Here is a 24428-nt window from a genome sequence, read left to right on the forward strand (position 1 = left end):
GGATGTATCTAATTCCATTAAACAACTTGAAGATCATTAAAGAAATATCCACTTAGTAACACCTACGATATAATCCCTTTTGCAAACACTTATAAGAGGCTTCCTCTTTGGACTTTTTTGGTACGGGGAAGGACACCAACTTTATGGGTGTCCTATCCCCATCATGTGGTGTCCCTTTGGGTGGGGGTAGGTACACACACACACACACACACACGAATGCGTGCATGCACACATACACACACACACACGCATGCGCACGCACACGTACATGAACATGCACAATGCACACGCACACGCACATGTGCATGTACACAATTGCTCTCTCTCTCTCTCTCTCTCTCTCTCTCTCTCTCTCTCTCTCTCTCTCTCTCATAACTTTGTTTAACACAACCCCCCCAGCACACACAAACATAGTACTACATTTTCTACATTTTTTTATTTTTTCCTATTGTTTTTTCACTCACTGTATTCTATGCTATGAGGATAGTCACACAACTAAGTGAATAATTGTATCTGATTTAACCCCCCCTCTTTTTAATCATTTCTTTTTTAATTTACTAATAATTATTAACATTTGATCATACCCCCTTACTTAACAATTTAAACACTAAACTCCTTTGTCCTAAAACTTGGCGCTTGTAAATCCCATCAACAAGATTTCTTCATATACTTTATGTTAATTTCCTTCTACCTCCCCCACTTTGTTTTTCTTTTCTCCACACGTGTATTAAACCTTAAATCTTAAAATAATAAAATTTTGGTTCACTCTTTTATAACTTCTTCATATAATCATTGGCACTACTTCATAAATTCTTAAATATTTATTAAGCATTACACTTGGTATAGAGCTTTGGCTTTATAAGCATTGTTTAAGAGAGTTTCCCCCTCAAAAAAAAATCAAATCAAGAAAAATTAAAATTGAAGCTTTTCTACTTGAAGTCCTAAGTGATTAAAATGAGGATGTATTCCTTTGTGCTTTAGGAACCTCAATTCCTATGTCATTATTAACCTTACCAACTCCCCCCCCCCCTCGATTGACTCACTACTTTTTTTTCTTGTATCCCCATATTTAACATTTATTTTGTTTATGTTAATAATATGGTTTTTTAATGTTAACTTGGGGATTTTTTTGTATTATATATAAATATATAAATATAAATGCATAAATACAACCCTAATTTCTTTAATTTTTCACACATTCATACTCACACACACTTACACTTACAAACTGTACACGATCTTATCACAAACACACACTGTAGTACACCCACACTCACACTTGTCCTCCTCACATAACATACATACACACTTAACCTTAGAAGCCCTAACCTTTTCAAACACTCCACAACCTCATAAACATTTTTCTTCTTTTTTATTATGGTTGGCTTACCTCATTTAATTTAATTCTATACTTAACTCCCCCCCCAATGTGCTATGTTAACCTACACTGCTAGCTCAAGCTCTCTAGCATTGCTCTTAACGTGCTATGATAACCACTCATATGTGGCTTGCTTGACGCCTTGGCCCTTGGCCCTCTAACATGCAAGCACGTCCCTTGGCCTTCACGTTTTCCTACTACCCACTCCATGCAAGCAACCCATGTTTTTTGTGGTGCCACCACCCATGACCATGCATGGCATGGAGTGATGGGGGTCATCTGTAACATGCTTTCCCTTGGGTTGAATGCTACTTACTGTGCTTTGGATCATCGACCACACTGTAGGAGGGATTTACATCTTCACAACTTCTCTTCTTTTGCATGAATGTCTCCTCTATAGCATAGCCTCTCTCACCTCTAATCATGTTTCCTTCAACCCCATCACTCAGGTGCTTGTCACATCACAACTGCCTTCTGCCCTCCTATCTCTGTACTAGTCATTTGCTTTGCCTTCCATGCTCATCAACTAGTTCCTCTGCTCTTGTTCAAGTGGGCATGCAATGTTTGTGTTTTCTTATGCAAGGGATCCCACTAAGAAGGCCTCAAAGTTATCGGCACTCTTTGAATTCATTCATGTCAATCGGATCACTCTCCTTCTCTTGCATGTCTATTGATACTTGGCTTGATCACCCTCCGAGCACTTGTTTTGCATTTCATGTTACTCCCTTGATCTCATCGTAGTCCCTTATCACTCAGTGCTACTTCCTCTATCGACTCTTATATGGAGCTATGTGTGCTCTGAGAAGTTTCTTCATGGCATCGACCCTCTTGAACATCTCAACTCTCTACTAGGATGTGGGGTTTTGTTCTGTGTACTCTCTCTTGGGTTCTTCTATAGAAGTCGGATGGCCATGCATTTTATTGCATAGTTTCTCCACCCCCTTAGTCTTAGAATTCACGTCTACTTTTAGATGGTTTGCATGCTCTCTACTATTCCCAGTTCACAGATGTGGTGTGCATTACATGATCAACGGGGCATTTCGTTGGACTAAGTAGATGGTAGCACAGGTATTTGAATGAGTGCACTGTATCAACTGGTTGACCCATGTATGAGATTGAGGGGGGGTTGCTTGGCTGTATAGTTTTGACTGTCATGAGAAGCCAGTGAAGAGTAAGTGAATCAACTTCCGGTGAATGATGGAGCTGACAGACGCAAGAACTGTTAAAGTTTTGGCATTTCATAGTGAGAGGACTTTATTGTGGGTGTATATGCTCAGAGAGAGGAGTAGGATAGGACAACACCGGCTGGTTGTAGGCCTAACAAAGGCTATCTGGCAGAGGCTGAATAGGCCCATGGTTAGGGCTAGGTTGGGCCCCAATAAGGGCACCCAACCAGGTCCAACATGCATGTCGGGTCAGGCTGACCCACGTATACCAACACGTTCTTTCTTGATTGAGGAAGGTTATCCTTGTTATGACTCTCTTGTGTTGTTGGGTCTTCTCAATGGTCGATTCTCCTTGTAAAACTACAAGGTTGTGTGTTCTTTATATTTTGTATTCAGGATACTTCAACACTCTTATTTACATCATGAACTTGTGTGTGTATAGAAGACTATATAAGTTGAAACAAAATGAGCCATAGGGTAGCTAAATGCAACTATGTATAGTATGAACCAACCATATACATATCTAGGTATGAAAAAAAACCATTAATACAAGTCACACACACACACACATATATATTATATTCATTTATTTATTTACTTGTATATATATGATTCCTTTGACTTAAACAACTTTTTCCCTTTATCTTAGCCCCAATTTTTTCATTTATGCCTTCAAAACTTTATTTTCCAAGTCATTTTTTTTGTTGGTTAACATTTTGTTTGTCCTTGAGTTTAATTATATGCTTTCATTAAAATACTTTTGGCTTTAACTTTTTTATCTTTTTTAATAAACTACTTTTTCATTCGCACTATTTAAAGTTAATGTATAGTAGGCTTTTTGAAGTGCTTTTTAGAGTTTTTAGTCCCTTTACTTTATATTTATAAATAAATAAATAAACATATATATATATATATATACATATATATACATATATACATATATATATATATATATAGATATTGACGTTAAAGAAAAGCTTTTATGCTTATTATGGATAGCAATAGTTTACATTGCATACATGTTTAAGTATAGAGGAAAGTTTATATAGAGGTAATGTTTTAACTTGTCTTGCTTCTTTATTTAAAATTTATAATTTTTCTTTACAATTGTGTTACCCTCCTTTACCCCCCGTCTTTGGCCCTTTTTGTGTCTTTAGGATTTATTACCTCACTCAACATGGTGTGAGGATTACCCCCCATATGGGGTCTTAACAAATTTATTAGTTTACGTTATGACATTATGCCTTTGCCAAAACTTATAACTTTCCTTTAGTCTTGTTAGACTCTTTTTTTTTCTTCTCCTTTTTTTCCAACCTTTTTAGTTCATTTTATTTAAGCAAGTCTTTTTAACTTATTTCATGTATTGAGTTAGTAGCTTATGGCAAACCATTTTTTATTCCACCCTAAGTGTAAATTTATGATTATGGTTTACACCCCATCTTGTCAAGGAAATTTATACATATTTTATGTACACCCATATAATGAAAATTTCCTTAACTACCCTTATTTGAGCATCTTGTGCCATGTTATTAAAATGTTTTATTTTTTAAACACTTTGTTTTTGGGTGAAACTTATTTTTTAAACACACACACACGCACACACACACACAGAGGGAGAGAGAGAGAGAGAGAGGGGGGGGGGGCAAGGGGGGCTTGCAACACTCGATTGGCGGTCACTTCCTACTCTACTTGCACCAAATCACATTTACTCTTAACCACATGCACAAGCCCACAATGCAAGAGGGTGCCCCCTTTTATAGCCTTTTGATTGTGATGTCCGCCTAGATTCCCTCATCCATTGCGCAATCACCTAGATTTCCTCGACCATCATCATCCTGACATCCCTACTTTGCCATCATATTGGCAGGTCTAGATTGTTGTGCCTTGCGGCATTTCTTAGTGATCCATGCAATGCATGTTACTTTGCTGCCCGAAACCCGCTTTCTTGGACTTGCTTTGCTTGTTAGTTATTTGGTGTCTTTGCCTTCACGTTCTACTTCTATCCTCGCTTGTTGTCTTTTACTTTGTCACTGGTGTATTATCCTCTATCTTTCACCTTTGCCTTCATCCTTTTCCTTTTGCTTTTATCTTTTGTCTTTTAGAGCTAGAGCTTCTTCGTTCCTTCTTGGCCCTCTTCACCTTTGGTCAGCTAGTTTAGTCATCAATATTTGACTTTGTCTTTTGTCTTTTTTCTATGCTCTCGATACTTGGTCTTTGTCGCGGATAAGTGTTTCCTTTCTTTGGTGTTTATGTGTGCATGCATGCACGCGTGCGCGTGTGTGTGTGCGTGCACGTGCGCACATACGCGTATGTACGTGCGTCCTTGTCCAAAGAAGAAAACTCTAAGCTCCTAGTAATATACTGGTGTTTCTAGACTTGAAGAAAGACCAACATGGATCTACACAAGCCTTGTGTGGAACACTCAGTAGTATGCATATATTTGCTGCAGATTTGTTTAGAGCTATGATAAGGTCGACTTTTACACATTAGAGACAAGACTTGCAAAACTTATGGTGGACCTTGCATTGACGTAACATGCTCGTGGAGATTTATGACATATGTAAACTAGGCAATGATGTCAAGTATAGCATGAGAAACTTTCTCCAAGCGACTTGTCTTAAAAAACCTTCTAGTCTTTAAAACAGGATTATCTAATTCATAAAATAGTGCGATTGGATTACAAAAGAGAAAAGAGTTACTTTTAATGGAGACGGCTGTAAAGTTGACACGATACTTGTAAGTTCTGCCTTCGAAGTTGGAGGCTTCTAAAAGTTGTAATAAAGGTGACAAAAGATACGACAAAAGCGAGATCATATGGTTGATTCGACTTCCCAAAACCCCCGGCTTTTTAACCAACATCGTCACTATCCACACGTAGGGCAATTGAACAAGTTGCAAGTTGCATGGCTGGCCAGGAGGACTTTCAGCTGCCTGATTGGAGCCCCTGCCCAACTTCCGCACTATTTGAGGTAAAATGCTTGACATATCGCATATCTGTCCAAGGCTCCAGCGAGACGTTGTGCAGAATGATGCAAACCGATGCAAAAAGTGAAGGTAACGTAGCAGCATTAGTGATGAGAAGATTCTGTTGAATTTGAAGCTAGAACTATCTTCGCCATCGTGGTGCCAGCTTTCAAGGAGGTACATACTGGGCCTGAAGTTTCTATCAAAAGTAACTGCGCAAAATTCCGTGGCTCGTGTTAATATGAGAGAACCAACCAAGCTGGCGACGAAGCCATGATTCACGGACTTCCTCATCAGAATCAACTAGGAGGCTGCAGAGCATTCCTTCTACATGAAAGTCGACAGCGTCCAATAGCAGCAGGATCATACGGTCAATGTCATGGGCTCACCAGGCGGGCTGCCCGAAGCCAGTGGAGAAAAGCTAAATGTGACTCGTGACTTGAAATTGGCACTTGTTTATCGAGCAACAGCGACAGGGAATGATGGTTGCCGGATGGGATATGGGGAGAGAGAGAGAGAGGGAGGGAGAGAGAACTTTGAGGAAGGGCATGTGAAGAAAGCGTGCAATCACGTGGGAAGAAAAGACCTTGAACCAGGTGGCAAAAGGGCATCACTTGCTGTCACTTCAAGAGATACAAAAGTGATGCAATGGCAATTATGAGGAGAGCCTAAGGCATAAATTAGCCATTACCTTTGGATGCAAGAACTAAATAGAACTAAGGGGATAAATTACTTCGGATGCAAGAATTTCCTATTTTTCAACATAGGGGGTACATAGTAGAACTAAGGGGATTGTTCATAATGGCCCTTGCTTGAGGCAGGACCACCACGGTGGCCTTCACTCTACTTAAGCCTACACTATTCCATTTCATTCACCATTCATTGCCACAAGGTATGTACCAGTATATGATGCAAACTCGAGCCTCATTGGCCTTGACCGATCAGATGCAGATGCTTCAGATGTTAGCATGGATCAGCCCGCAGTTTTTGATCATGCACATTCCTTGGTAAGCCCTCAACATGAGGCACACTTCTCGTTAAGCCCTCACCACGAGGCAAATTTGATGGTAAGCCCTCCTTTGTCCCTCAAGCAAAGTCTTCCATGTTGGTTGTCTACCTTAGCATGCATCATTTTTGCTCCAACCTGGTCGATTCTCAAAAATTGTTTTTGGCCCTATTATTTGATACCTCTCATGCTACTGGTTGATATTACCTAACCTTAGGAAGACAAATTTGCAAATCGATGTTCTCATATTGGGTGATTTTATGTGTAGTTCTCTAAAGGTCATTGTTCTTTGCTCGTAGTAGTTTATACAACAAGAAATTGCTAGCCTTAGAGATGTTGCTAGCTCTAGGTATACCTTTGAAGCACTATTTGGTCAACCCTTCCTTCAAGAGGAGTTTGTATTCTATTCATCAATGCATTCCATACCACAAGACAACTATTTAGCTCAACCCACCATCAGTTTAGGAGGAGTTCCAAATGGGCTACCACCTTTGATAGAGAGCTATCCTAATTTTACTCTTGTTGCTACCACCATTTTGGTGGTTCTACCCGCCATTTATAGCCCAATTTCTATAAGTTCATTTGACACCTTTGGAGGTAGATCAAATCTACATTTGCTAAGAGCAATTGTCATCCTATTGTAAAAGACTTTGGTGGTGTTGATCAACATAATACAATGCCGGGGTCTTTGTTATTGTTCCTACACATTCCTCCAATTTGTCGACACCTCTTAGTAGAGAACATCAATACAACAATTGCATGGACTACTACGATCTATATCATATGGCCCACAGTAGGTGATCGATTGCTTGGACTACTACTATCTATATCATATGGCCCACAGTAGGTGATCGGCGGTTCAAGAATCTGGCTGCGCTTTCTTTACTATTTGACATCTCTATTTGTGTCACCTATTTTGAAGTGTCACGAACAGTAAAACTTTATTCAAAATGTTTGATTACTTGCTCAAAGTTGCCTCTAGAATTGTCACCATGTGCCCTCATTCAACCCAAAATTTTTGAGATTGAATACTAGTCAAATAATCAAATTTTCTATTTAGATCCACCCTTAAACCGCTAATTAGTAATTTGATTAATGTCTGGGTGCATATCTTGTTGGATAAATCTTGGTGCATACTTGTACCTGATTTGCCATATTTTATAGCACATTTTCCTTTGTGAATTCAGGGCTTTTTCTTCATTTGTATTTAGATTAGACCCTAGTGCCTTGGGAATTGTATTTCAAGTACATACTTTGGCACTCAAATTTGTGTGAACAGTTGTTTTTTTAAACAATGGTCCAATGGAAATTTTGGGATTTGTGCATTTTGGCTCTATTGTAATGGCAGGCAGTAATGTCTTTGGTATGCTAGCAAGAATGGAGGATAAGGTTGATGGTACAAACTACCCATTGTGCCCATACATGATACATGTGCTTATTGCTAAAGAAGTGTTGTTAAGCTTATGCCAATGTCTCCTTCCACTACCACTCTACTATCACTACTACCTCTGGAGGTGGAACTACCACAATGAGTGGTGTTGAGCATAGGCAAGCTTCCCCTTCCACTATCACTAGTAATGCTACTATCTCTAGAGGTGGAGCTACTGCCTCTACGTTAGGATTTTATGTTGTTATAGGAGGGTCCATGTCAGTAGTTGCTCTTGTTGCACCAGTACTCTGAAGTAGGAGAGATAGGATGGACATGTTGCCAAGCAAAGCGATGTTACCTTCAACAATGAAGTCCAAATACAAGGAACGAGGAAGAGGAATCAAGAATGTTACAGAAATTATATTTTTGGTATATCTTGCGTTGGATATTATTATTTTAGTCAAGTGTGACTATGGCAAAGCATTCCATAGGAGCGCACCGGATGCGGCAAGGGTCCTAGTGGATGCTTTGTATGGTTTCATTGGGGATGCCTAACTAGCTTGTGTTTTGCCATGCTAGATGGTCGATATTGTGGGTGATTCCATATTAATACTGATGTCGCTAGTGTTATTGGTGTTGTGCTTAATTATTGTACTTTGAGCATGATTATGTTGGGATCTTTGATTCGGTGATTCGTTCAATAGATTGTTAATAAGTAATGTAATTGGCGGCTTGGGTACAGGTGATGGAACTCATAGTGAGGATTGGAGTTAGTGAGAGAGTACCGATCGAGATGTGGCACGGCGCATCTTTTATGGCCATGGGCCAATTTTGTATTTCTTCAATATTGCAAAGTTTGAGTGATATGTTTTTGGAGAGGATATAAATCAATTTTGGGCCAAAAGAGGCTATGTAAAGCAAATCCCTTATTTTGGAAGAGAGGGATAATTTTGGCTCCATGTGCTTTTATCAATATTATAAATACTATAGATGAGGAAGCATGAGCCACTCATCTAGGGGGGGGAGATTGTACCCAATCTGCTTGTCGCTATCAATGTATGATTGAGTTCTTCTTCTCCATTTAAATTAAGTGGTGAATTTGTGTGGAAGTCTTCCCTTTTTTGTTTCAGTGGTATTAGAGCCACTCCGAAGGTGGAGGTAAGTATAATTGTCATGCTCTTTTGAAAATGAAAGGTTAATGATAAAGAGGTTGTTATTCTACATGACGATGGTAGTACACATGATTTCAACTCGAAAAGAGCTTTAGCAAAGCTAAATCTAGAGTCATCCCCATCTCATTATATAAAGTTAAAGCTACCTTCACCAAGATGAAGTATAACTACACTAGAAGAGTCAAGGATCTACAAATTTCAATCAAACCTTACAAGGATAGATGGGACTTCCTACTAGTGGCATCCCTACAAGGAGTTGATATCATCTTAGGAATGCCATGGAGACATTGGTATAATCCTAAGATATATTTTGACTCACATCAGATGCGGATTGAGAAGGCAAACAAGAAATATGTCTGAAGAGTTCTTTGAAAATGGAAATCAGTCCTTTACTCAACCATACACAAGCCAAGAGAGAATTAGGAAACTTGATAAAATAAATCTGATTTTGGTGAATACAGTAATGGCCACTCAGCCAAACACTAAGCCTACACACCAAACGTTTCTTTCTCAATGTTTTGATTGTTTCTTAGAGGATTTACCACCCAGATTACCATGTCCTCGACCTGCAGATCATAGGATAGAAATCTTACCGAGTAATACTCCACCTTGCAAGGCTCCTTATAGAGTTAGCCAGCTAGAACAAAAGGAAATTCAAAAGCAAGTGGAGGAACTAATATAGACAGGATTGATAAGACCCAGTAGTTCTACTTATGGGGCACCTGTCTTGTTGGTCAAAAAGAAAAATGGAACTTATCGAATTTGTATAGACTATCATGCATTAAACAAAATCACAATGAAGAATAAATATCCAATCCCTAGAATTAATGATCTTTTAAATTTAGCAAAGACAGAGTAGTCTCTTCCAAGATCAAATAGAGTATTTGGATCACATAGTGTCTGCTGACGGGATTCAAGTAGATGCAAAAAAGATTGAATGTATAGTCACATGACCTAAACCCCGAGACATACACGAATTAAGATCATTCTTAGGATTATGTAGCTTCAGTCAAGAATTTTGCATTCATTGCACATCCATTGACAGACCTTCTTAGAAAAGCTAAGCATTTCTTATGGATCAAGCATCAAGATAAATCCTTTGCAACTTTGAAAGAAGCTCTCATGCAAGCTCCTGTGTTCCAATTACCAAATTTCTCTAGACCATTCTTTGTAGTTGTAACTGATGCTAGCGGACATGGAATTGGAGTCGTGCTTATGCAAGATAGACATCCTATAGCATATGAGAGCCGAAAATTAAAACCAGTGGAATGCAATTATAGTACACATGATAAAGAATTAACATGTTGTGCATGCCTTACAAATGTGGAAACATTATTTGATAGGAGCTAAGTTTCTTTTCAAAACTGATCAACAAATTATCAAGAAATTGTTGACTCAGCCAGTAATATCCAATAGGCACACCAAATGGGCATCATTTATACAAAGTTTTCGGCCCATGATTCAGTATCAGTGTGGTAAAGAGAATGTAGTTACTGATGCTCTCAACAAAAAGCCAAGTATTAATCACATCACTACTGTAGAGACCCAGCCTTTCAAAGGTATGAAGAATTCTTACAAAGAGGATCCAAAAAAAAATTTTATATGGAACAAATTAGAGAATAATAATTCGAATCCTATGTTGGAATATTCATGCAATGATGGATACCTCTTTTATCAAAGGAAGTTATGCATCACTCGACCCTACAGACAAATCCTTATGGAAGAAATGCACCAACCACCATATATGGGACATAGGGGAGTGACTACCACTTAACAAGTGATAGTAAGAGAATTTCATTGGCCTATTATAAGAAAAGATGTGGCTAAGTTCGTAGCCGAATGCATTACTTGCCATAAGTTCAAGAGTTACAAAGGAAAGACTCTTGGATTGCTAATGCCTTTGCCTATTCCTACACAATCCTAGGAACAAATATCCATGGATTTTCCTCCTAGAGTGAATCAAAATGATATGATATGGACGATAGTGGATTGCTTTAGTAAGCAAGCCTATTTTAGTGGATAGTGGATCACTTTAGTAAGCAAGCCCATTTTATCCCATGCAAAAAGACTTTAATAACTTAATAAGCTACACATATATTCATCAAGCATATCTTTGTCCATCATGGCTTGCCAAAGATCATAGTGTCTGATCGAGATGATTCAAAGTTTTGTAGTAACTTTTGGACTGCATTATTTCATAATCTAGAATCCAATGGACAAACTGGAGTCACAAATTGTACTATTCTAGACATGTTAATAAGAGCTTATGTGGGAATTCAACCAAAGACTTGGGACAAATATCTTCACCTCTTATTGTTTGCTTACAATAATACTCCTCATTTTGCAACTGGAAGAGCACCCTTTGAGATCATCTATGGGAAATTTTTACCTATACCTATCACACAATTGACCCATAGAGTTGAAGCAGCATACATCTGCATTTACCAAAAACTATCAATATATTCTCAAAGAGGTTAGAGAAGCCATTACAATCGCTCAAGAGAAGTACACAAAACAAGCTAATCGGAAAAGAAAACACATGCTTTTTAAAGAAGGTGATTATGCTACAGATTAAGAAAAGAAGATTAAAGAGCGTTGAGAAATGACCAGTACTCAAAATGTCCACACATTTTTATGGACCCTTCAAGGTGATTCAAAAAATCAATGATCTAGCATATAGGCTTGAATTACCAGATAATTGGAAAATACATAATGCTTTTCATATCAACCTCTTAAATCCATTCAAAGGACCTCTACCTATGGATCCTATTTATGAAGAGGCTCCATTGGTTGTTGATAAAGAAGAAATACTAGAACCTGAATGCATTATTGATCATCAACAAATCTCCACCCGAAAAGAAAATGTATATACCAAATATTTGCTCAAATTTAACAATCATCCGAGAGATGACGCTTAGTGGATGCCTGAGCAATTCTTTCGAACTTTTCCAAACCTCATCAGTTCCTATAATCAAACACGCAACTAAGGTTACTTGCAATCCAAGCAAGAGGGATGTTCCAGAAATTATATTTCTGGTATATCTTGCTTTGGGTATTATTATTTTAGTCAATTGTGACTATGGCAAAGTATTCCATAGGAGCGCACCGAATGTGACGGGGGTCCTAGTGGATACTTTGTGTGGTTTAGTTGGGGACGCCTAACTAGCTTATGTTTTGCCATGCTAGATGGTCGGTATTGTGGGTGATTCCATGTTGATACTGATGTTACTGGTGTTATTGATGTTGTGCTTGATTATTGTACTTTGAGCATGGTTATGTTGGGACGGGTTGATTTGGTGATTCGTTTAATCGATTGTTAATAACTAATGTAATTGGCAGCTTGAGTACAGGTGATGGAACTCATAGCGAGGATTGGAGTAAGTGTGAGGGTACCGATCGAGGTGTTGCACAGTGCATCTTTTATGGCCATGGGCCAATTTTGTATTTCTTATTGCAAAGTTTGAGTAATATATTTTTGGAGAGGATGTAAATCAATTTTGGGCCCAAAGAATCTATGTAAAGCAAATCCCTTATTTTGGAAGAGAGGGATAATTTTGGCTCCTTGTGCTTTTATGAAATATTATAAATAAAAATAATCCATATACTCTTCATCTATTGTTGCACCATTGATGTGATAGACATCCAAAAAACTCTACAAGTGACTGTAAGGATCTTGATCATCTATGTCTTTGAAGTTTTGAAACTTTACCTTGATGTTGGAGCTTGACTTAAAATTTTTCGCTCCAAAACGTGAGTAGGCAAGTCTTCCACTTGAAAGGACCTTCACTAGCCTTCCATCTATTCATAACTACCTTCATGGGTGTGAGGTCACTATAGACTCTCCCTGATCAGTTCATACTATCTTCAGGCCAACAGCTATCCTCAACAGCTAAGGAGATAAGAGGATGACCAATGGGAAGAGAGGGGAAGATTCTCAGCAAAGAAAGAGACCCTCCAAGGCGGGGGATAAGGATGAAGGCGAAGGTGGAGAGGGGAGGGGACATTCAGCATTGAGCATTTGGAGTTTGGTATTGAAGCGGGAGAAAGGAGAGTGGAGGGGAGATAGAGGCTAGAGCTACGAGCTTGAGAGAGTGTGGAGAGACTTGTGTGTACCCCTCTGTCTACTATGGGAATAGTCCTGTGTGTTCTTGTGACTTGTGACTTGTGACTTGTGACCTGTAGATCCTGGTCCAAAGATATGTACTTTGGCCATCTTGGTCACTTTCTCATTTTTCTTATCTCTTCCCGATATGGGGATTGTTCACTAGTGTATGACGAGGTTTTCTTCTTCTGCTTATGTTGTGGAGTTCTCACGTGATTGTCATTTAGCATAGTGCACTCGTATGTCATTGTTCACTGCAGTATAGCATATGACACTCGCACACCAGTGCACGGTGCGATGAGCATTGCAACACATGCTTCTCACGCCAGTGGCCTTTGGCCTCCGGTAACACCTCCGGAAGGATACGATCCCCTCCCCTCAGACAGTTTATGGCGATCATGGTGGGACACTGCTAGTGTTGAGTAGCACAAGTGAAGTGGTGATCTAGGGTCCTAGAGAGAGGTCTTATGCCGAGTAGTTCTGAAACATTTGAAGGAGCTAGTGAGAAAACTAGGAGGTACTTGAGGAGAGTGGAGAAAAGAATTTCAACAAACCAAAGTCAGTACAAGAAGCATTACATGCGACGTGAGTTTGCGAAGCCCTCAACTCGAGCACATTGTGAGCCCATTAGAGCAGTAGCCAAAGCAAGTAACTTCATCGACACTCTCATTGACTTGGATCAACAAGAACCCTGGTGGTCAGATCTGGACTCCGAAGAAGAAGAAATGCAAAGCAGAGAATAGGTGAAAGAGGAGGGTACGAAGGACGAGGGCCCCTCGGGGACTCATCAAGGCCAAGCCAGCCCCTCTCCTTCTCTTGCAACGATGTCTTCATCAACCACCTCTTCTACCAGAGTGGTGACTCCATCTGCTCCCGCCTCAACCTCTGCTGGGGACAAGTTGCTACCTCATCTGTTATGCATAGCTCCGGGCTCCTAGCTAATCTTTCTTCCCCATCTATCCCACTCGGGGGTACTTTTGCTCCGTCCATGCCTTTACCTGCCATGATGGTTTCATCTCCCTTTCCATCCACACCGGTGCTGCCTTTTCCACCACCTCCTTCTTTCCCTACTGCCTACTCATCCATGACTTTAACTCCATCCCTCTCTTTCCCAAATGCTCTCCCATCCTCTTTGACCCCCCACATCTTCTACATTCTCACCCTTTCCCTCTGTAACACCGAGACCCTCCATGTATTCACTACCATCTGTATACACTTCCTCTATGGCTACATCAGTAGTGACTTCCCCATTGTGGTCCTCCACAAGAGGTGTTGTCGGTGTGCTCTCCTCCTCTGGAGCACCAACACTCAGTACAGCCCGATCGGGACTCCCTCCAACTCTTGCATCTAGTTCAGCCTCTCAGGTGGGGATGGCCGTTCTCAGTCCAGCAGACAGAGCTAAGCTTCTCGAGCTACTCAATAAGGTCCACATGAAGACTCAAAAGCTCAAAGGCCACCTCCATGAGGATGCAGAAGCTCATGTGAGGAAATTCCTCATAGCATGTAAAGCTAAAGGTGTGGAGAATGAGCATGCATTCCTTCACATCTTCCCCTCGTCATTGGAGGATGCCGTGGATGTATGGTTCAATCAATTTCCCCCTGACCACTTCGAGACGTGGAGAGAACTAAGGGAGGAATTCTTACACACTTTCAAGTTGGAAAAATTCGAACACATGATTGTCCAAGAGAGATCCACTGACACCATGAAGCTTGGAGAAAGCATCTCTAAGATGTACACAAGGATGAGGGTCTTGGCGGCAAAGATGTCTGTGCCACCTAATGATGCTATCATGAAGGGGGGGGGTTGAAAACATCACCCCCTACCATTGCTATAAGGCTGGTTGATAAACTCCCTGAACATGCCTCACTTCAAGACTTCCTAAAAGAAGTTGTCAAGATGGAACGGTCACAGCTAAGTTTTCCCTCATCAACGACTACAAATACCCAACTCCCAAGAGAGGAGGGATCAAATAAGGTAGTTTTGTTGAGTTCCTTTCATAATAGACAGAAATACTACTCTGCTGATATGTATACGTCAAGCTATACCTTGAATACGTCAAGCTATACCTTGAACAAGTCATCTAGGGGGGGGAGGGAGATTGTACCCAGTCTACTTGTCACTATCAATGTGTGTGATTGTGTTCTTCTTCTCCAATTGAATTAAGTGGTGAATTTGTGTGGAAGGCTTCCCTTTTTGGTTTCAAAGAAGAAGGATGAAGCCAAAAGGATCAAGGACAAAGAGGAGCAAGCTCCACACAAAATGGCCTAACAGTGGGAAGAGGGCGAACAGCCAAAGATGAGGGCAAAAGGCGAAACACAAGACACGAGTGACAAATGCAAAGGGTAAACGGGATGAAGAACCAACAAGAAAAGCTACAAGGCCAAAAGGGTGGGGAATGGTGACTAACAAGTGCCGCAGATCAACAATGAAGACATGTGGTCATGATGGTGGTTGGTGGGGATGTCAAATTGGATGAGAAAACCAAGAAGACATCAAATTCAAAAGGCTATAAAAGGGTAGGCTCTCTTTCATTGCAGTGGCTGGTTGTTGGTGGGTCCCACATGATATAGGTACATAGCTAGCTGGAAGCCGATGTAAAGATTGTCGATTTGGCTCTACATGTGTGTAGTTAGGTAAGTTGAGGGTTCAAACTCTCTATTCTGTTAGAGGTGTAGCCTCGGGTTGTAAATCTTTTGATCCACTCTAAGGGAGATATAATAGATGGGTTTTGAAAGGCAATCAATGTGTATAGCTCAATTTTGGGATTCGATGCAAGTAGAACAATGCGAGCCAATGTCTCTTTCTCCTCAAAATGTTTCTCACTCGTTTTCTCTTTTTCTCTACCTTAGCAATTGTGACACCCATCCACAAATCTAGAATGTGTGACCATGAAGAAAGGTGATTTCCCAATCAACATTTGGTGATCCTACTAGGTAAGGGTAGGCCAATGGTTTGCTTCTTTAGGGAGGGTGTCCAAGAGGACGTGGAGAGGATATACAGAGAGTGCTTTTTGGAGAGTAGGCTAGGCAAAAGGAATGGCAAAGGTAGGAATAGATAGATAGGAGTCAATAGAAGGTTGTGTGCCAAGACAGTTGGTGGAAAAGAAGCCCAAAAATTAGGGGAGAATTGGGGTCTCCAAAAGGCCCCCAATTAGTGTTTCCTGATTTCAAGGGATTAGTGAGGTATTTGAGGTGTACCAATGGAAGTGCTCCTTTTTGTGGGGCAATGCCATGTTGAGGTGGAGGGTGGGCAGACCTGCAACAAACAACCCCTATTGGCTACTCCTCTTACACCAGGGACCACTCAAACCATCCCCCCCCTCAACCCATGCTTGACCCTTCTCCCATATGCACCTCCCCCAAACAAACCTACAAGTCATTCAAGAGGCAGTGGGCCCTTCTGGGTAAATTTTCACCCCCTCTCAGCTTGTTACAGGCCTGTTCCCTTCTCTTCTCTGGTCCAGCTCCATTCTCCCTCCATTTTTCAAACGTGGGAACTCATTTGGCATCTTCTCTGCCCCTCTTGCTCTGGTCCACTGTCTTTCTCCCTCTCTAACACCTCTTGTAGTAGTTGCTCATTCTCTCTCCATTTCTAGCTACAAAACCTCCTACAGCAGCAGTAGCTACTCATCCCCCTTTGCTCTTTCTCCCTCCATTCCTAGCTACAGTACCTCTTGTAGTGGCTGCTCATCCCCCTCTACTCTTTCTCCCTCCATTCCTAGCTACAACACCTCCTGGAGCAGCTGCTCATCCTTCTCCCTCTCTTTCCCTCTATCGGAGCTGCTCTCTCCCTCCAAGCTGCACTTTCTAGTCCACTATTGTTGTTGTGACCTCTATACAAACATGGTGAGGAGACCATACACATACTCTGTGTCCCATAGGAGCAAAAATGCACTAGGTGAATGGGTGCCTTGTACCTACAGCTTGAATGATTGGATAGTCATGAGAGGATCTTCCAAGGGTCCACATAAGCTTCCCAAGAGCAAAAGAGGTGATCTTTTGCATGAATGGAAGGGCCGCATCATGAAGTTCAAGCTTGGGAAGAAAGGATGGCTTGCAAAGGTGTAACACAACTACACGGGGAAGGACATGCGCCTTCCTCCGTCAAGCAATCGATCGACAATACCATCGCATTGTAAGTCTACATTTTGTGTAAGATTTTGAAGTGTAATGAGTCAGTTTGAAATTGTATTTTGAAATAGAACCAGTGTAATGAGTCAGTTTGAAATTGTATTTTGAAATAGCACTTGTGCATAGCAGATGTATTTCCTTCAGACTTTGAGGAGTGGGAACCAGTCAAGTGCTTCTTAGGTAAGTTTACTACCATTCATGAGGATTTAGGAAGGAAAATGCATGCTAGAGAGAAGTCCTCTGCTTTGAAATAGAGAAATATCTATTGGTATAATGCCAAGTACATTACTCCAAGGACGGCATCAGGCTATGGCCATCTTCAATGCATTGCAACACCACAACTTGAAGACATGGATTGCAGTATGGTGGACACAAGAACAGTGCAATCATACAAGGAAAAGATTGCAAAGGATGTGGGCATGGCCATGAAGTTTACATTTGGCTCTAAATGGGTAAGGTTGTCTTGGTTTATGCCTCTACACATTTTTGCTTCTTGTTTTCAGAATATCCAGATGCACAAAACAAAAACCATGTGGTCATGCAAGTGCCTACATGAGAATGCCTTTGAGGAATTGCTTGGGGTGAATTGGGGAAGCAGGTCAACTGAACAAAAGGGTGATCTGTTTCAATGCCATGTATGTAAGGACAATGTGGTTGTCAAGTACCACATCTCCCGCAAATGTTATATTTTGCTTTCCAATATAGGTGCTGGAAGAAAACAGGTGGCAAGTGGCTCCCCCTTGACTCTAACGACGATGATAATACAGGGGAAAGTTTATGTATTGGTTCTCATTTAGGAGATGTCAAGAATGGGACTGTCACGTCACAGTGGACTCTCAGGGATGTGCGGGAACACCTATTGGTCATGGAGGATGGCATGTCTGAGTCCTTTCACTTTACCTTAAATGGTGAAAAGGTAGGAAAGCGTGCAGAGAAGCTCATGCATAGTGCCACTTTTATTACTCCTACAATATTGAAGATTGTAAACAATGTGGGATGGAACAATTGTGAATTTGGACATTTTCCAATTAATAGTGGTGCAATTAATTTTGATGTTTTGAATGGTTTTGTTTCATGTCAATGTCAAATTTTCCCCAAAAAAATTATAATTCTTTTTATTATAACTTTTGGGTATATATAGGTTATAAAGTTACTTTAGTTTCAAAGTTTCGCTATCATAGCCATAGTTCTCCTAGCTACCAAACTACCATGGATTTTGCTAGGTCTGCCTTCCACGATTTCATCTCCCATACTCCATTAATTGAGAGAGAGGAGGAGTTATTTCCAGTCTTTGATAAGAGCATAGATATCCTAGGTACCTACTTGGGAGCCCGATACAATTTTGAAGACCTCATCATGTACATGCAAGACCACATCGCGAGTTTTGCATATCAACTTGATGAGTCTACAAAAAGATGGATCCCAATTGTTTATTTGAAGTACTTGTTCAATCAAGAACCTATGTTCATGAAGCATTTAGATCACTTTTGAGCCCAGCTCACACCCCTAGGGTTTAGGGAGGTGGACACTGATGACCTCCTAGCATGCAGAGGAAACACAGGAAATAGGTTCCTATCCTTGGAAATTACCTTTATTTTCCTTCTCCAGGAGGGAAAAATGGAAGAGGAGGCCTCGACCTCAAGCCCTGACCTTGCCCCTGCCCTTTTCGATCCTCTTATTTTTGTAGATGAGCCCAACATCTACAATGAAAAGCCCATAGATGAAGAAGCTAAGGAGTGGGAAGCTGCATTGGCCCTGGAAGTGTTCCAGTGACCTCCTAAACCCCATTCTACTTCTCAAATTCCATCCACCTCGGGCACCACCTCTGTTGACCCCACAACAATGATATGGTTTCTTGCTCCCCTTCTTGTCGATGGAGAACAATACCTCTTTCTCCATGACATAGAGGTTATGTTTAGTCTCCGCGAGGATGAAGCTCTTGGTGTCCTGTGTGGATACAAGGTGGACACGACTATGCAAGAACTTGGGTTTTTGGGAGTAGATATTCAATAGAAGAGGTTCTTGCTTTAACACTGGCACAAATCAAAGATGCAAAGACATCAATCTACTCTGACCTACGTGATATTCCAGAAGAAACCTCCACATCTCACTTTAGATAGCAGGAGGCCTCTAGATCCATCCTCATTGACAAAGAGGAAGGGATTGAGCATGACGACTGGTAAGAAACTATGAGCTTTGAATTTCTTCTCTCTTGTTATACTTTTGCTTTAATGGAATTCTAATGTAATGTTGGACTGTTGCAGGAGGCATTTGAGGTCAACCTATTCTCATCTCGGCAACGCCTTGTTCGCAGTAGCTTCGGCCAAGATCACTCACTGGCACATTACCTTCGCCAAGCAAAGGGGCACTTTGTGGTTATCCACAAAAAGTTTTCTCCACATGGTACTAATGACCTTCTGAAGTGCAAGGCCTTGTCACGAGTGATTGGTCATGCTAACATCAATCGCAATGTTGACAAGGTAATTTTGGTGAACCGCATGGTTGCCCTCGATGCTTTGGAACCAATTTTCAAGGTATGGCATTGACGGCAGCAATAACCATGTCCTTGGCTAGCAATGACAATAGCGTTGACTCTCTATCGACTAAATTTAGAGCTAGGAGTGTATTTGGGAATTCAAAGCCTGATGTTCTCAATGTTTTAGAGAAGAGAGAAAGGCTTTGAAGCCTTATTGTATAGAAATTTTAGTTTATATGAATACAGATATACTTTTTATACAATGCCCCATTTTGTGTTCTTTTATAAAATTTATTTTATACTGTCATTGTATTTTGTAACTTTAATTATTGTTGGCATTAATATTTTCATTCACTATTATGTTCAAAAGCATGCTATCAAATAAATTTTTGTGTTATAATGGTCATTTCTGAGCAATCCAGTAAGAATCTCACCATGGCATAGAAGACAAATGTGTTTGGCATCATGCGGGGAGCTCAGAAATGCCAAAACCCACTATGGAGTGTATGAGGCCTATTTGACTTGGACGCGCCATAGCGGGTTTTGGCATTTTTGAGCTCCCCGCACGATGCCGAACACATTTGCCTTCTATGCCACGGTGAAAAAACATCATTTGACCACTCAAATTCACACTAAACTTGCATAAACTGATGGAAAGCATCACGTAACATGTATAATAACATGGGAACAGTAATAGAACATAAAAATATCTTTTATTCATTGGCCTCAAAGGGCAGAGTTTTACAAAATGATTCAGGTTACACCAAATGAACCTAAACAACATCTAGGGCCTAAGGGAGGGATCGAAGCGGATGCACTTGGCGAGTGCAAGGTCCTTGTCCATCACTGTTACTCTTTTGGCATGGATAGCACATAAGTTCGCATCTTCAAAAAGACCTACTGTCATCTACTCCGTTGCCTCCTGAATTGCTCCCATAGCCCCTAAAGTGAAATGCACATCATCCTTGTAATGCTGTGCTATTTCACATACAACACGCTGGGAAATGAGATTGTCCACAGTGGTTTGGAACTTGCAGATCTCCTAAAGTGCCTTCACGCCTGATTTTTTGTGCCTCTTAATCTTTGGGGGACCCTGCACTAGCCTTTGGACATGGCCCCATGGCCGCTTGTCCACTTTGAACTTCTTTTGCCTCTCCTCCCTTACAACCGCCTCTTCAGACTCCTCTTCCTGTGTCTGGTGGGTCCTTCAAGGTGGCTTATGCCTAGGGGTCTTCTTTGTCCTTGGTCTCTTTTGCTTTTCATGAGGCTGTGAAACAACAAGCTGAGGCTCTTGCTCAGCTCGTACTAGAGGCTCCTCATATGTGATAATATCAAGGCACAGAGGGTTGATGGTGCTCTTCCATATGCAGTTTGCTTGGTTGGAGGATTGGGGCCAAGGTTCATTATATCTGTAAGCCTGCCAAATACTTCCTCTTGTTGTGGCTCCTTTAATCTCTCCATCTCCTCTCTTTGCCTTTCTTGCTCCCCTTGTTGGTCTAGATGCTCCATGCCAAGACCCCATGGACGAGGGAGGGGCAGTTGATCACGATTGATTGGACTATTTCGCCCCTCTTGGGAGACCTCTCTACTTCCACGGTTAGTTGTGTGGAAGGACTGAGAGGACCCCTGATCGTGCTTGGATCCTTCATCGTGCTGGGATTCCTCACAGTGCTGAGATCCCTGGGATCCCCCATGAGAGTCGGATGGTGAGGGGACTCACGTTGCTTGGACTCCTAATAATGAGAACCACCTTCAAATCCCTATTGATCATTTCCCTCTTGGCCACTGGGGCTTGTAATGTGTTTGGAGGCCATGGAGTTGTGAGGAGGAGAGCGCGTAGCGTCTAAACGGCATCCAGTGGGTCTAGTAGTTTGTTTAACTCGTGCCATAGAAATGAGAGATTTTAGGGTTTTGAAGTGCTTTATATAGTCTTTTTTAAAGCACTTTAGGGTTTTTCTTTTAAATTAGGATTTTTTGAGTTCACCCCCTCCCCCCCTAGTCTTTTATCGCGCCAGTTCGGTAATACTTAATCTTCACCATCCTCCCTCCCCACCCACTCACCCCTCTACCCTGCCATGTCGCACATACAATTCTACAATTTTCAAACAAATTTGTGAATTTTGGAATCTATAATTGACTCAAAATAGTGTTAACTTTATTCATTAAACATTTTACATTTGGGGCTCTCTTAGAACCCAACGCCTCCCCTGTCTAACTCTACGTTGCAACCAAAGTGCAACCCCTTGGCTCCCTGTTGACGACTTCCAAGCAACATATCTCCTTGTCTTCTTGATAAGTTGAATCGCTTCTGCGAGACTTGAGACCTCTACCTTATCGCGCTTGAGAGTCCTAGCCTCTAGACATCTATAAAACTAGTCGAACATTTCGTCTAGTGCATTGCTTCGTGCAATATCACCCCCATGCCTTGTACTCTTGAAGTATGTTGCCTTTGCTCTTTAATACAAGTGTGGAGTTCACACTCTCTTTCTCTCATCTGGCTTGCTAGGGTAAGAGTTTGCTATTGAGTGAATAGTTCGGCATGGTTGTACTTTTCTTTAATACAAGTGTGGATTCTACTTCCATTGTCTCATGTGCTTCCTAATGTCTGTTAACTATTAATGACTCAATTCACCAATCATCACACAAAACAGTAACCCCAACCTCCAAGTTATTCTATTGGCATCTATATTTGACACAACCAAGGACTCGCATACACAATTGCCCAAGGATTGCAAGAGCAAGCATCTTCATCTGAGCACTGCACAATTGGGTTCATGGTTCACGAGAAGCATGCACCGAGCACTTGTGAGTTAACTATTGATGGGTGATTAAAACAGAACGTCAACACCATCGGGGAGGGCTAGATGGTGAGCTAGAGGGATCCAATGGAGAGGGGCCAAATGGCAATCTTTGGAACTCATTGTGTCTAGAGGAATCCATTGTGAGAAGAAGTTGCAAGAAGTTCAAGATGACTAAGTGGAAGGGAGTGAAGTTCAAGATGGATAATTGCAGAGAGTGTGCAAGGGTGTAAGGTAACTACAAGGGACTGTGGTGTCTATTCGGTGTCTTAGATTGAATGTATGGGAAGATGATAGCCAACTCGCATGCACCAGTTTGCATGCAGAGTATTGCATGCTATACCACTCAATTTAAAAATGCAATTATGATTTGTATAGGTTATTAGGATTTGAGTATTGATAACTGGCTTGCATGCATGGCTCACATGCACCACTAGACTTGCATGCATTGTATTAGATGTTATATGTATCAATTTAAGAATATAATGATGATTTGTATAGATTATTAAATGTTTAGTAGTTCAATAGCAAGTAATAGTTTCCCAAATTGAGTGCATCAGTTTTAGAAGTTGGTTCTACAATAGTGTATAAGAAGCGTTGTAATAGGAGAGGGAGTGATAGTGAGGAGTTCATGCTCTCTCTCTCTCACTTGGGTTGCTAGGATAAGAGTTTGCTCTATTGAGTAAATAGTTCAAGCCGAGGAGGTTTGGTTGTAACATGCTTTTCTTTAATACAAGCATGGCCTCTACTTCCATTGTCTTGTGTGATTCCTACTGTCTATTAACTATTAATAACTCAATTCACCAATCATCACATGAAACAGCAACCCCGACCTCCAAGTTATTATATTGGCATCTATATTTGACACAACCAAGCACTCACATACACAATTGCCTAAGGATTTCAAGAGTGAGCATGTTCATCTAAGCAATGCACAATTGGGTTCATGGTTCACAAGCAACATGCACCAAGAATTTGTGAATTAATTGTTGAGGGGTGAGTAAAATAGAGCACCAACACCATTGGGGAGGGGCTAGATGGTGAGCTAGAGGGATCCAGTGGAGGGGCCAAATGGCAATCTTGAAACTCATTGTGTCTAGAGGAATCCATGGTGAGAAGAAGTTGCAGGAAGTTCAAGATGGCTAAGTGGAAGGGTGTGAAGTTCAAGATGGCTAATTGCAAGAGAGTGTGCAAGCATGTAAGGTCAGTAACTACAAGGGGGTGTGCAAGGTTGGTGTCTATTCAGTGTCTAGGATTGAATGTAGGGATGATGATAGCCAACTCACATGCACCATCGGGCTTGCATGCAGAGTATTGGATGCTATATCACTCAATTTAAGAATGTAATTATGATTTGTACAAATTATTAGGATTTGAGTATTGATAAGCAACTTGCATGCACCACCATACTTGTATGCAGTGTATTGGATGTTATATGGATCAATTTAGGAATATAATGATGATTTGTATAGATTATTAGATGTTAAGTATGTTTAATAATTTGTGTGATACATATAGTATTCAAGGTATTGAAAGTATGTATGATATTCATGAAAATATACTCCATGCATGCATACAAATATAGTTCATCTAGTATTATAGATATTGAAGGTATGTATGCTATTGACAAGTATACTCGTGACATTGTAGCATACAAATATAGTGCACATAGTGTTCAAGCTACTGAAAGTATGTATGATATTTTTAAGTATAAAAATGTATGCATACAACATAGTGCAAGTTACTTAAAGTATGTGTTCAAGCTCCTTAAAGTATAAAAATGTATGCATACCACATAGTTAAAGTATGTGTTCAAGCTATTTAAAGTAAGTACAATATTCACAAGTGTGAATTCTTAGCATGAAT

The sequence above is a fragment of the Dipteris shenzhenensis genome, chromosome 22, assembly GCF_047967505.1.
Source record: "Dipteris shenzhenensis isolate YYH24624 ecotype China chromosome 22, Dip_SZ_1.0, whole genome shotgun sequence".
NCBI classification, from domain to species: domain Eukaryota; kingdom Viridiplantae; phylum Streptophyta; class Polypodiopsida; order Gleicheniales; family Dipteridaceae; genus Dipteris; species Dipteris shenzhenensis.